A 16,361-nucleotide genomic window follows, 5' to 3' on the forward strand; every position below is an offset into this window, starting at 1 on the left:
AGGTAAGCGAAATAACTTATCAGTTATAAGCAACTGCTTCAGTAGTTCTTTTACCTCGTTTACTGCACTTAAAAAATATGAATGAAATCGGTAAAGTCTTTCTAAAGTTATAGCGTGACAAGGTGAAAAGGGAGTTTATTTATAACATTATCTAGGTATAGATATATATCATACCTACTTATATATAATGAGATATGTTATTACATATTTAAGAACGCCTTAGACTTATTTAAAGACAAAATTGACAAGCAAGATGTATGGTGAGCACAACCATACTGCGCCAGCACCGACTCGTAAACGCTTTCCCATACAGCATGACGTCGTTTCTTAACGTCATCGTGTGAATAGGGGGTGTTTGTACACTTGTGTGGGGTTGGCTTCGGGCGAGCCGCAGCGCACGCCTCTCGGTATCGATCGTGCGCGTCATAGTGCGCACGTTGCTATGTTCACAGCTCGTCAGGGCGTCCACACTCCCGCTCTAGTCATGCGCGAGTCTCCTCCGCTATCGCATCGACCGAAATTAGAGTTGGATTAAACGCGCGATTGTCGCGGTCGCGCTCGGCGGTCTCGGCAGATTTACGTATACGCCCCGCAGCCGCCGCCGCCGGGTCTGGCTCGACGTTCCTCCATGTGTGACCGGATTGCCTTCGAAAAATCGATCGGGGAAGGTGGCCGCGGGCTGGCTATGGGCTCCAGCTAATCGTTTCGGCCAGGTGGATGAGGAGGGGCAACGCGACTAACTTACACACGTTTGTTGCAACACCATCATTCATCATTAAAAACCCCATCAGGTACGTCCGTTAATTTTTTAGATCCATTGCTTAGTACGATCACGCTATGGCAACGCTTGTCAAGGAGCGTGTGCAAGATATTGCAGTATTTCGCCCCATTCTGTCACAGAGATCCGTTTATGTAAGTGCGTCCGTCGATATTGCAAAACGGAAAGAGAGAAGAAGGTTGAATGAAAGAGAAGGACTGTGTCCGTCAATATCAAAGTTGTTAAAATTATGCTTCCAACGAACTGATTTTATCTTGCCAGGATTTAGAATTTGAAAGATGAAATAAATGTGAAAAGTGTGTGACCAGGGGCGAAATGTGTTATCCGTACATAATTAGACGCGGGTTTATTCATTTCTGCTTTTTAAAAGTTGCAGAGCGAATTTATTTTTTATTTTATGCCAAGCGAGAGTTACTGAGGCGGTCATTTTGTATTTATTATCTATCCAAATCTTTAGTCTCATTGTCGAGATCGATCGCTGTTTATGAAGATGTCAGGACTCAGGACGGTGGGCAACGAAGAGGACTAAAATCGATCTGAGTAATTTAGTTTCACATCTTAACTTCTTGAAGCATTGCGAAAGACTTTCCTCCACCTTTTTAGGAGAATATTTTACTGCATTCTGACACAGAGAGAGGTAATTCACTTTAAGTTTATTTTAATGAGTCTAACCTTTGAAAGAAATTTGACTTACGGCAGTATTGTTTCTTTTAGAGGTTGAAATTAATTTATTTCACTCAAAAGGTACATGAGAGATGGTTTGCCACCCTTAGTTCATACCTGATTTTACATATATTTAATAAAAATGTAAAAACTATGAGAGATTTGCATGAATACATCGCTTAACTTGTAAATAACTGGGTCAACAAAGACGGATACTTTGGTTGAAATCAATACCCATATAAAGAAAAATATAGCTGTATGTCATTTTAATATATTATTTGTAATCGTTTGTCAAAATTACACTTAAATTTTGTAGTTCAATGTTTGTAATTATTTCTTTAAATATGACAATTAAAACAATTATCATAATTTAAAATTGCTTAAATAACACAATTACACTAAATTATAAAGTTAATTCCTTATATTTATGTATAATCATATACTCCAACTAGCATGGATATACCTATAGCTTACCTTTTTCATGATTTAATTTTACATTAATTTTATTTTAAACAGACGCCTATACTATAAATAGATCTTTTTCACGCAAAACATGAAACCTAGTGTCTAATATAGACTGGTTGAGTAAAAGTTAAATTTAACATTGTAAAAACAAAGTTCATAATAAGTAGGTTTTATGAAAGAGAAACAGAAAGTTTTTCTCATACTGAGCGGAAGTTGGACATAGGTAGTTAGTATATCGTACAAGTACTAAAATATGTTTGAAGCACACTATAGTCATAAAATTCTATTTGTGTTATTGGGTCATCATAATTAATATTGTTATAATTTGTTTTAATTATCATAAGCTGATCTGGCAAATGTTGTTTTGCCTTACCCTCACTACATAAGGGTAAACATTGTTTGTGACTTAATTTATTAACATAAAATTTCATAAAAACCGGTCAATCCGTTACCAGGTAGTATTGCAACAAACACTCTGACATGAGAATTTAATGCACCTAGGTGGATAAATAAACTTATATATCTTATTTCTACATTAATGAAATACAGACAGAATATATAAAGAAATAAAATAAATAATAATAATAGCATCTTGTGGCGAGGTGACGAGGTGTAGCGCCCCCGTGGTCCTTAGTTCTCCCGGGGGAGGTCCCTGTCCTCACCTCCGGACAGTCTCGGTGGCAGTTCGGAGTGAACAATGATGAGGTTCAGGATCCCCCACCTCTGGCTTGCCTTAATTGGCCGTCCAGAGTGGCGATGCAAGAGCTATATGCTCGGGGGTGGAAGTGTCTAATGGCGTAATAGCGGGGAACCCAATCCGGGCCTGCGGAACCGTAATGGTGAAGCCGGTGCCGCACCTCTCTATACCCCTAGCCAGTCAGTTGGTGTTGCCCCCTTTTTGCCATTTTAGGTAACTTTTTTGGGAGTCCATCGACCGAACTAGCAAGTCACCGTCTGCCACTATATTGAAATTTTTCGAAGTTGAAAAGGCAGACGCCCATAGTTTCCCATAGACCCAACCTACTAATCCATCGAACACCTCCTTTCTATAGCCCAGTTTTGTTCCGTAACATTTTTTTGCAATAGTCCCACCTCGGCCGCGGACTGGCAGGCTGCGGCTGGTTGTCCCACAACATATTCTCTAAAGGGCCTCTTCGTGTTGGATCTGTGTCCCCACGTAAGCCTTCCAAAATACCGGGTGCTTTCCTTCTGGAAGTGCCCGAGAATTATGGAGAGATACACGTAATATTAAGCAGGTAAATAAACATAAATGTATGTTTATGATACTTTTTTGTTTTTTTTTATATCCAGTAATACAATAAAAAACCTATTCTGGAAAGCTATAATAGAATAACAATCATTTTTAATTAGGAAAATTTTCAAAACCAATATAATTTAGGCACGCCTTATTTTAGCGTGCGAATTTACGCTTTCCATCAAATAGCATGTTAGCAAATAGTAAAAAATGCATCGAGTCTAAAAAAAGATAGAGCTCAATATCGTTTTAGTTACTTCCATAGCTATTGGAAATTTACATAGTTTTAATTTTTTTAGTAACATCACATTGTATTCATTATTGGGCGCTCGTGCGAGATAGACAGAGGTTTGTAAGTTTTTCATATATTTCACAGTTATGTTGCTAAGGCAAATAAAGAAATAAAAACGTTCAAAAGTCATTATAATGCATGAATACGTTCTTAGTAATTAAATTGTGTAACTAAACTCGACTTCATTTTATATACAGATATAAAATTTTAATCTGTCGTCAACTAACCCTATCACACAACCGATTATATTTCTCGATCCCGGTTTCGCCCGCTGCCCAAAGCACAAAGAGATCACGTACATATCCATCGATGATAGGATAATTGAAATCTGCCCAGTAGTTCCTGATAAGCGCGGTCAATAATTAAAATCTATAGATTGTTAATGACAAACTATTTACAATATCCAAACTTCATTCAAAGACCCCTATACTAAATTAATGATCCAATGTATCGTGCCTGAAGCGTGAAGCCGTGATACCCAGTTTAAAATAGCCTTTAGATGCTAAACCAAACTATTTATACTATATCTGCTCTAAATTTCATAGATAACCGATTGTTTTAGCGTAAAAGAGTAACAAATATCGATTTATCTATCCATCCATCATTACAATTTCATGTCTCTTTTTATAGTATTGTAAATTTTTTTAAAAGAATTAAATGTAATTTTTATCAAGCTGTATACAAGCACACTAGAGCAAGGTAAATATAATACATTCACTTTGTCACAATTTCAGTAATCAGAGTGAAGCTTGAACTCAATTACAATAATCAGAAAAGTTGTGTTAGTGCCAATGAGTATTCTGGAGAATTGAATAATACATTAGTTCAAATACAGTAGGTACGTTTAAAATCTTATGTGTAGGAGGTTATAAAGGAAAGTCATGTCAATTATATCTCGTACACGCTCAAGAAGGGCTGGAAAGATTCTAATTATTTTTAGCTCGTTGGATTTGGCTTCGTCTGGATTAAGACAAGTAGCGCAAAAAAACTTGAATAAAAATTATTACTGGGGCGGAACCGGGGTGAGCAGTTAGCTATTAGATAATATAGAATACCTTAATAGAAAAATGAATGAAAACTGTTACATTAAAGTAACTTGAAATAGGTTTGATAAAGTATCATGGAAGAAGTAGGAATCACAAGTAAGATATTATATCAAATAAAAATAATTATAGGTATGCACCATGGTCGCTCGACGCCCACCGTCCTTGCACCACTTTCCGTTATTGCAAATAGCCTTCCACCTGCCAGATGCACCACAATTTCTCACGATCACCCCATTTTTCATGATTATTTTTAGTTCGAAAGCAATGGTATTAAATCTTTGTTCGCTTCTACAAAAACATTTTTTAAGGCCTAAGTCAGAATGGAGGGATGAATATTTGATGAAATCAATATTGATGCATTCGTAACCTGCAGGTATTGAAATCTATTAATTGAATCATTCAATGAATAATAACGATTTCAACCTTTTAGACTAAACGTTATAACTTGAAGATGTTTTATCCTAATTGAACGACATGATGACCAGGAAGTGAGCTGGTGATGCAAAACTCGGACTTCATACTCCATGCTCAGGGCGTGCCCGGATAGAGCACGGATTTGAGACGTTACATACATTTTGTATTAAGCAGATTATACACTGCATGATTGTGAACGAGCGACATCCGGGCCAAGACGGGATCATGCACTGTAAAATGTATGTAGGTTTGAGACGTTTCAAACTGTGCCCCGTCCAGGCCACATACACGACACGCCCCGGTCTAATATAAATCATCCCGTAATGTTATTTATTTTTGGAACAAGTCTAATACAACACTATCCTCTATTAGTTTGAGTATTATTTTAAACGATATTTTGTTTGTAACCTAATGTCTAAATAATCTCTTGTGTATATTTTTTATCTAGACGCTAAGCTGTGATGACGAAATAAAGATTTGTGATGGTACCTTCATTATACCTACTAATTTATATCCCAGACAACCATTTTTTTTAATTAATATTAAATAATCCATTCAAACTTTTCCACATCTTTCCCCTAACAACGACGAGCGAAAAATAATTTTCTAAGTAAGTAGCTTTTCCGCGGCTTCGTACGCGTTGAATTCATAGTAGTTTAATAGATGTTATTGTACATATAAACCTTTCTCTTAATCACTCTATCTATTAAAAAAACCGTTTCATAATCCGTTGCGTAGCTTTAAAGATTGAAACATACATAAAGACATAGGGACAGAGAAAGCGAATTTGTTTTATTCCATGTAGTGATAATACTCACATACAATACCTACCTGAATAACAGACGGAATAATACTAGTACTATTTACGTTATATATTTGTTTTATTACTCCTGGCATCGTATCCTTATAATAAAAGAGTAAAAATCTTCTTTCTTTTAGCTTTATCTACTTACAGATAGTAACGAACTGTGATCAAAATTTTAAAAAATTCCAGTAAATTGGAAGCTTAAGAAAACTTCACGTCTGTTAATATATAATTGACATTGACAGGACGTCTTTCGAGTCATCAAGGACTTTATAAGTATCTATTTCCAGTTGTTGTTTATTAACGAATTGTGAATAATCGATGTATTTACGAATAGTGAAGAATTATATAAATTAGAAAGTCCAGTTATATTTAACTGCAATAAAATAAATATTTAATAGATGTTACAGTCAACAGCTAAAAGTATGGCATCAGAATACTTTGCCTATCACATGACACTGTCGCTCTTGCGCGCCCTAGACTTTTTGAAACATGGAAGGATTTTTGGGCTTCGTCAAGTGTTCAAAGAATTCTTCCCTATATGATAACCTTCCTCCTACCGTACCTCGTCCTACTAACATGAAATCCCTTCACTCACTAACTAGTACTCGAATTGTTTATGTTATCTCTAAATTTATAACTTCTAACAAAATAAAACTATGAATATTTATCAAGCTTCCAAATATGGTAGATTTTCGTTTTTATTTTATACTTTGTACATAATTACTGTTTGTTCTTTATAAAAATTAAATTAACTGGGTGTTGGTAATTTCTATATATTGAGTATTCCGTATTTTTTTTTGTTGTAAATATCTGCGCTTGACGGATATATTCGAGCTTCTTATCTATGAGATGAAGAACTATCGACAACGTGACATTAGCAAAATTGTGGCAACGCAGCTGCCTGCCTGCTGCCACTCATAAAAAAATTTAATTGAATTCAGTTACTTCGCTTATCGAATTACCTACCATTGCAAACTGTATCCGATTGAATTGCGTGGGCCCTAATAAAATATTATGTTGGTGCCAATAACGCACTAATGTGTGACATAAAAAATTATTTGATAACATGAAAATACCATGTGGAATTTGGATGACGTCATGGAACTCGCAGAAGTAAATTCTCTCATAATAAACGAAACTGAGAATCTAGCAAAAATAATAATAATCATCATTATCATCAGCTCATACATGTTCCCACTACTGGGACACAGACCTCCACAGACCATAAGAATGCAGGCCATCCACAGTAAAAATAATAGTTGATTGTAATTTTAAAACAATTTGATTGCATTCAAGTTAGTTAAATATTTTGAAGAAAAAAAAAGGATTTGAATTTTTACTCCGCCGTGAATACTTCCTTACTTTGAAGATTTACTTTTTTCTTAACACGAATGGACTTAAAGAATATTATGATGTAATAGTCGCTTCCTTAAGTCTCTTTTTAATCACAATACAAACTTGGAGTCCTATAGGAGCCATATTGAAAATAAATTTATTTCTGTTATATATATAAAGAAATTTGTCATATTTTAATTTGTTGTTTTTTGTATTTTTTATGAGTAGGTAATTGTTCATACAAATATTATATGTTTATATGTTTGTTGTGACATTATACACGTCGGAGGTATTTCATAGTATGAATTTTCTGTCTAGAGAATATATATATATATGCTAGTTTTTACCTCGGTCATAGATAATTTTCATTCCCACGGGAATTTCCTTTGACCACGACCACGTAATATAAATATTACGTAATCAACATCGTTTAAGAGAATGTAAACATTATAATATTAATTATATTTAGAACTGTAGAATTTGGATAACATATTTAAAAAATCAGGAAGTATTATACTTATAATATTATAAACAGAAGTAGCAAAATAATAAGAGTTTCAGTTCTCGATATTTATAATTTCTGAATCGTAAAACGATTGACCTGTTCTGTGGGAGTCGAGCACGCTATGGCACGAATTGAGTCAGCTCGCACCGAATCCTTTCCCGGACCCCTACACCTCTACAGAAAACCAGCGTAAAATAGTAGCATGCTACTGTGTTTAGTACGATGAGTGGAGGAACCAGAGGCCCGTTTCCTTTTCCTCACCCTTCCCAGTTCATTATTTCTTTCCAGTCGTCATTGTCCTTTCCTTGTCCCATACCCATTAAAAGCGGGCAGCACATGGGCGATGATGATCGCTTACCACCTCGAATCACCTGCTAAGTTGCCTGCTGATATAAAAAGTGCTAGTATCAAAATTGAAGTACCACACATGTAGTTGCGTATTACGTGTATGAAATCAAACATGACAAGTTATATTTGAATCAATTTAGTAGATTCGACGTGATACACAGTGAATATTTGGATTGACGGGCGAACTGACAGAAATTTTTAAATCCAATTTGGGTCCACTCTTTTTCAGTATCACATTTCCTTTATTCAAATACTAAATAATTGGACCAACAATGCAACATCAAACAATAGAACTTGGAACATTCGTCCGTCCGTTACCATTCTATTCAGAATTTCACCGAAAACCGACTTGAAACTACTACAAACAACAACGTTTCATCGATGTAACGGTAACAACATATTAGTTTACAAAGCGTTATATAATATGGACCATATCGGAGGGAGCATTCAATAGCATCTGTATTTCAATAGACAACGGATTGAATGTTATATAACAGCATGAATTTAGTCTATTTATACGTAACACTAATGTATGCGTTATACGTAGACCTATTACATAGAATACATTTTGTAGATGATAAATAATATTTGTGTTGGATAATAACAGACCTCTAATTAGTTACAATAGCACAAGCTTTATTTTGAATAACAATGTTGAAGTCGAGCACACTTCGGCAATTGGGCCAGCTCGCACCGGGAAAGTACCTACCAACCAGTCAGTCTGGAAACCTTTTACCATAAACTTTCCTATGCATTCATTCTTTCCAATCAATTGTGAATTTTTTACGTATCCCTTGACCCTTAAAACCGGCGCATTCGCAGAGGTACTAACTGGATTGGCATAATTAAAAAAGTATCGTTATTTCTTTATAAATAAGTAGTAAATATCGTTTGTTATAAGGTACATTAAATTTAATTCTGTATTTAGTATATATCATCTATGAAAAAAATACAGCTCGTGACAAACAGACGGACAAACTGACAGCGAAGTCTCAGTCTTAGTAATAGTAAGGATTCCTATTATTGAATATTCTTATTTTAAATACTTAAATATGCATTTGTGATCGAAATGTTGGATCATTAAAATATACGTAGATTAAAAAAGGACCTGAAATAGTTCCCTTCGGAACATCAATGTTAATTATATTATTATTGACGGATCGTAGGAATTTTCTTCTTTAACGGCAACGACCTATATTCCATTCTAAGGCATCTATCCAAATTTACGATTCAACTGCTCATCCTCTTTAAATTCAATAATATATAGTTCTTGCTATTCATAAATTTCATATAGATAAAATTTGTATAATAACGCAATAAATGCACGGTAAATAGATAAACCATAGTCAAAAACCAACACTCAGCCGTTTTATATGTATGTCAATAACTTTTATCAAATTAAAAAGGTGGGCTCTTTGTGTTCGAAAAAGTCGCTTACGAAAAGTGACTATTAAATTATGCTCATCGCAACACTGACAACTTTATGTCACCATTGAGAATTAAAATTATTTGCCGAGTCCGTATCACTTAGGTAATTGCGTATATTATTTACATGAATTGTACTAGCTCGCATCGGTCAATTAGGTACTATTTATAAAACCCCCTCATAAAATCGGCGTGTAACAGTACAATTCAAATGTTACTGTGTGTAGTACAATGAATGGCACAGCAGAAGAACAGCTTCCTATTTTTCATCCTTCACAATCAATTTCTGTATTTCTTTCGTCAATTCGTTACTACAAATCCTTTAAAAACGGACAAAGCATTTAATGAGGCTTTACTTAGATTTTTTTAGAGGCTGTATGTAAATCTTCGTGGACGGTGGTATTCGCTTTTCTTCAGGTGTAACACCAGCTGGGTTGCCCCCTTTAACAAAAAAAAAATACTTGCATATTCAGTAAATAAACGGACAACCTCAAACTGGTTGGATTCAAAGTAACCCAAAGTTGTTTTTACCAAAAATTACGACACTTTTTCTTGCAAAATTATTTAATCCTTTTATTTAATTTGTATATTACAAATAACGACGTTAATAATTTAATCTGAATTTTAAGAAATTATTAAAACTTATAATATACCTATACATGCAAGATGTTGTTTGTTTTTAAAATTCTAGTAAAGAAATCTATTTTAAAAATAGCTCTTGATTTTTTTTGTGTTTGCTCTTCGTCATAATAAACGAAGCATCCCACGCCACTGGACTTCTAAACATAATATTCCTATAATAAAATCGAGTGAAAAAATATTCAAACTTGAGTTTTAAAAGATTTGTTATTATCGTGATTTTTATCAAAATTAAATACGTGTTTATATTTATAAAAAATTGTAGTCTCTAGATAATCATAAACTTACTTGTAAGGGGTAATAGGTATGTTATGTTTTCTCAATTATAATTTTCTTCAAAATGTTCTGTTGACCACTGGCGAGTAACAGACTCGCTCACGCTACGGTAAAAACAAATCGACTTATTCCTGTCATCCGATTATATACGACATAATGGAGGGTAGAGATGAAGGCCATCTCTTACTCTAGAGTTAAAAGAGAGTCATACCTACTCTAACTACATATCATTATGAATCTATTGATTACGAATAAAAAAAATTGAATCTGCAAATCGACCAGCTATTAATTATGAAAGGCGTGCCATTGCATAGCGGAAGTATTTTCATATTTATAGTACATCGGGGGAATTTCGGATGCGGTGAAATCTCGGAAATTTGTGAATACCACGTTCATTGTGAGTACCGTGTGGGTATTGTGCGAAAATATATAGATGTGACAATAACAATATTAATGTTTTCTAAAATAATCACTTGCTACATAGTAACTTTACATTATTGGTATAAACCACTTCAATCGTAATTATCCCCATCGCATCGCTCTTACTATAGTGGCGTCACCATTAAACTCGCTGGCTTTTAAGTGGACACTTCTATCCAAGAGATAAAAAGAAATTAGGGCCTTCTAACCCTCCATTATTAATTTATACTTTATGTACACGTACATATCCAAAGTTCGTTTGTTTGTCTACTACTAAGGCTACTTTTTACCACGGTTCAACATCTCATTCCCATGGAAATTTCCTTTAACTGCGCGGAAAATCCGCTAGTAGAAAATACATTATTGCATTTATGGGAAATCCTTTTCTTTTTCTTAAGATGTTTGCCTTGTTTTAATAATTATTTATGTAGATTGTGTAGGTTTCACCCAAGATTAATGCTGTCATCGTTATCATTTGATAAATATAAGATATTTCACATTGATTGTTTTGTAATCCATCAAAATTAAATCATTGCAACTTTCGAAGAATATTGTGAAATTTAATCTTTAATGTGCAAGCGTAACGAAGGTACTGACGAGAAAAAATCAAAGATAAATTCGAGCAGAAACCTGATGCAATTATGATGAAGCCATAAAATAGCAAAAGGCCATTAGTTACATTCAATTCTAACTAGGGAGAATGCGTTCCAGCCTTAAATGAGATTTACCGGTACCCTATATAAAGAATCCACTTTAAGAGTTCATCTGAGGCATGAGAATATAAAATTGTCCAAGACCATGGATTTTTTTTTGGACAAATAATACTCGTATGATACATCTGGTAGTGTATTCAAACCTTTGCGATGAATCGATCGGATACGGAAATAGAGCTTATTTTTGTATAAATTTATGAAAAGTCTAAAATTAGAAAAATGTTCGAAAAGGTATTGAATGAATAGACTTGATTTGTGCTGTAGAAATTTTATTTTACTTCCGGCTCGTACGTATCAGGATTGTATATGCATTGGTACGTCGCGAATTGCGAGGTGTTCATTCGTAGTAAGCTTTTCAAATATATTTTTATAAAAGAATTATGCTTTTGAAACTCACCGATTTTTTAAACTTTATGTAATTATTTAAAATAATTAATTGTCTTCTACAGTTATACCAATATTCTTAATTTAAAAATAGGTATAAATTTTAGACGTTTCGAAAGCAAATGCTTCTATTGAATTTCAGATAGATTTAATAGTTTCTGAGAACAATGGACGAAAGCGTTAGATATTTACCAGAATCTGCTGCCACTCTACTTCGGTGAAATTTCTCAATTGAATATCCGGTATTTGCATGTAAATCAAATCGATCGATCCCAGTTTCTGTGCAGTCCAATGAAATGTAAATAATATCTTCTATGATTCTATTTTGCTACATAATGTGATAAAGTCATTTTTATCTGGTTCCAAATAAGATCCGTTTCGTTCGAAAGATCTATCTCAGTGGCAGAGGTAATGATTTTTGTTAATAATTCGATTCTACAAGCCAGAGTCGCTACGGTGGGCTTGTTGTTGTTAAGATAATGAAGTCGGTACCATGACCTGATAATGTCGCATAATAAGCAATTGTTAAGATAACGTCGTAGTCCTGTCAACTATACACCAAATAACAAAACTTCCGACGGAGGCGAAACGAATCTTTTTTAGCGATCTTCATTTTACCATTAACGGTCAAAGGTAAAATTTTTGGTTATTGGGATATTCCTCGCAAACAGTAAGTTTTATCGAAAAAGTAATTAGGACCAAAGCTTTTGATCTTAACATTATCTAATGGGCGTTTTCACTAGTAAGAAGTAATTGCAACTTAATGATTAGGTATAAGTAACTGAGGTTTCATTTTGGTCCATATTTTTATTTGAGTTCGAAACGCCCTAAATTGCCTATTCTGGCAGTCGTAGACTGCTGCCGCGGCACGCTCGCTTCGCTCGCTCGACTTGTGCGTTTACTAAATATGAATAAATCCTAGTTTCAACTAGTTATTACTATGGAAAACGATTTCCAACGAAAAAAATGTTTTACCTGTAATATATAATTATATAAAATAATTATTTAGGGACTTATTTCCGAAAATGTGGAAACTTTTATTTTGCAACATCTTTCTTTTTCTATTTCATGTTTACTAAACCTTTGTGAAAACCAATGGTAGTACACCGGATAGATGAATTAAAAAGATTAAACCCTCTTATCATTTTCATACTGAGAGGCTTCTATTTGGTGGAATCTAATAAAGAAATTTTATGTATTTCTACCTGTTTTCAAAGCTTAATATCATGTTTTTAATAAAAATTGCTCACTCTATATAAACAACTTCCGAGGAAGAAATATTTTTCTCATTTCATTTTCTAGAAAGCTCATATAAGACCATTAATTAATTAACTAGCTAGCTTTATTGCAATATCTTTATACACGGTAAGTAAGCTTAATCGTTTACTTTCATTGCTTTTGCTAGACGATCAACATTACATTCATAATGATTGTAAAGCAGTAATACTTACAATCGGATACTTATAGAATCACACTAGAAATTAACGGCGCATAGAAACTTTTCTCGGATTGCGATATGAACAGCGTTAGTCCCTTTATTGTGCAACTATTTCCTCATTAATATTTGACCTGCCATAAAGCATAACAATTCTTATCCTGAGCTAAATATATATTTGCAAAAACAAATTATGCTTGTGAACTGAAAAGATAATGAACGTAATAATCTCTGCAAGTACACCGCCCTTAATTTGTACCTCTGTGTAAATATGCAGGTGCAAATATAATTAAAACGCCTTAATTTGATTCTGTTTAATTAATCTACCGCGGCCGCAATAATCATAATTGAGAGTAAAATATAATGTTGAATTTTGGATAGCTTTTTTTAATTAGTTTCAGAACTGATAATCTAGAAGAATTTGCTTATTACATATATTCATTTTTGATTTCCAACTCAAACTCATAAGTTTAGTCGACAGGTCCTAAAAGTATTATAAATTCAAAACTCGAAACTCGTGTTTGTTACTTTGTTCTTGTTTCACGTCGTAATAGAGCGAGTCGAGTCGAGAATTTCGTGTCTAAAGATAGTTACGGGTCTAAAAAATGATAAAAGCTGTATTTACTTCGTTAAAGCATCTCATTCCCATTCGAAATTTCGTAAATTCCTTAAATAGTAATCTATTCAAGCTGTGACTTGTATGTTAAGCTATTTATTGTTAATTTATATTCACCATAAAGTTGCGGATAGCATTTGTAATTTCAATGTTAAAATGTAGCTATTAGTGTTACAAAAGCATCCAATTAGGAGTGTAAAGAACTTTCTAGTAGAACAAATAATTTTATACCCCGTCTACCAGTAAAGTTCCTGGAAAATAAATCATGTGCTGGAATAAATTAATATTCTGTAAGGAAAGTAAATTTTACATTTATGCAAAGATGGTTCAGCACTACAATATAAAAATTAAAAGGTGCCTTTGATGTAGTCTTTCATTGGCAATTCAGCGAAAATTCATATTCTAACGTAATAGAAAACTGCAAGCCTTACCGGGATTCATTTGAAATTTTATATAAAAACAGAACATTTTCCATTTAGTTAGCTTTGATGGCTTAAGCGGAAATGAGAAGAACTTCAAGGATGGAAATATGAAAACTTAAAAGAATATTTCCTGGAAACAGAATGTAGTATTTAAATTTCAACTTCACTGTATCAACGCAAGCTTTTTTGTAAAAATCCTTTTAACGAGATAACGTAACTTCATATTTTCTTTTTACGCTGTCATTTATTGAGCTCTTTGTAATGCTGATATCACTGTAATCCATGGACGACCAACTAAAATGTTTAATATAATCAAGCCTTTTGTATTACAAGTTCATAAATAAAATTGAAATAAAGTTTTATACATGGAGGATGCATAAAACTCTTTTCTTATATTATTCTCTTCCTAGTATTGTAGTGAAGATTTATATCCCGTAGGAATAGTGCGTAGGAATGGTTCAATCTTCCGATAGAATGCATCACGCTTGTACAGGGGTAGGAACATATTACAAATACACTTTATAAATATTGTTTTATTTATAAGCATTACAGGATAAGCATGAAACTCGAATAACACTTGTTTAACTCATTTTATGTTTTCTATTAAGCTCCATAATTGTATATACTGTCTTGTAAGCCTCAAATAAGTAAAAATATTAGTAACACTAAGTATCAAATTTGTTGCAAATACTAAAAGAACAAACGACGAAACATTGTTAATTATACAGAAATTAATATTTTTATAATTCTATCGCTAAACAAAAATTCATTAATAATTCATTTCACATTTTAACTCGCTTTTTCCTAGACAAGTTAAATATAGGCATTAAGTTTATTAGTGCATCGACGCGGAGGTTTCAATTTTCCGCCAGCACACGTTTACGTTACCTAATTTATTAGAGCAGTAATCAAATTTGGTTCAAGTCAATATTGGAATATATGAAGATCTAAAAATATCCCGTTCATGGCAGGTATGTCATGCTGAGTTAGAGAAATACGTAATGAACTTTGAAGATTGTGATTCAACTAGAAAAACTGAAATAATATTGAACCAATATATTAATTTATATAAGTATTTTAAAGAAAAACATGTAAAGTTACTTAGTATATTTATACTTTATACGAAGTATTGCTGAATCAATCATCAACAGGTGTTTATTGTGTAGCGTAGCACACAGCCATCTCCTTAATTACTGTTCTATTCATTCATATAGAATTGATGCAAATTTATTTAATATTATTTTTTATATGCTATATATTTCATGGAAATAAATCTACTGATGCAATGAAAGCAAATTGTGGCATCCTTGAGGCAGTGATTCTATAAAAGAGCGAGTCGATTATATGGCGAAGGTTTTCTACTTACAAGCGAACCGTCTGTAAAGTATAAATAACTCAACTTCTATGTAGCTTATTTATAGTGGAGGTCATTTAATATCAAGACGCGAAAACTAGAGCAAAATTCACAATCTCGCCGTAGCATCGTAGTCTGGGCGCGTAGCACCTTCGTAGGCAGATCGTAGCTTCCTCTGTGTGAATGAGAAAACCATTTATTTAATGTGTTCATACTTCTGAATATTAGATATCGAGTGAGAAATAACTTTCGCTATACAATAGTATAAAGAAAGTGTGATAAAATTGAAAGAAATATGCAATATGCAAGTTTGTATAATATCCGTGAGAGAACAAGAGAACAGTCAGAAGCTTTTTTGCAATATATGTGAAAACGTTCAATATATAATATATATATTCGCAAGCAAATCACATTTTGTTACTCATAATTAATTTATGCTAGTTGCTAAACGTAATTATCGCAATTGCTCCTACAATTATCGCTTAATCATTAGGATGAATGACTACGTCTTGTTGGTTTGCTAGCGGAAGATCAATAAGCACTCAACTACGTAAATTTATACACCTTGCTAGTATGCTAGCCATTCCAATTAAAACTCTAACTCCCATTTTAGTCCCAGAAGCAGCAACGTATAGATATATAATTGCGTCTAATTGTCATTGCAGACTTAGATAATTAGAGTTCTAGAAAATTACAGGTTGCTGGTAAACAAGATATAAAGATAAAATTGCGAGCTGTCGCTAAACTATTGCAAGATAGGACACTCAG

The 16,361-nt window shown here is 33.5% G+C and overlaps 1 protein-coding gene across 2 annotated transcripts in view; it reads left to right on the plus strand.

The window, feature by feature from the left end:
* Window positions 1–444: 444 nt before the first annotated feature.
* The window catches only part of LOC119835826 (glucose transporter type 1), a 37,064-nt gene continuing 21,147 nt past the window's right edge, over window positions 445–16,361 (plus strand). The window contains exon 1 of one of the 2 annotated variants that reach the window (XM_038360846.1): window positions 445–791. The gene's annotated coding sequence lies outside the window, so the exon portion shown is untranslated. The remainder of the gene's footprint in view (window positions 792–16,361) is intronic. The other variant, XM_038360844.1, reaches the window with a different exon arrangement.

This window comes from Zerene cesonia, chromosome Z, assembly GCF_012273895.1.
Source record: "Zerene cesonia ecotype Mississippi chromosome Z, Zerene_cesonia_1.1, whole genome shotgun sequence".
NCBI lineage: Eukaryota > Metazoa > Arthropoda > Insecta > Lepidoptera > Pieridae > Zerene > Zerene cesonia.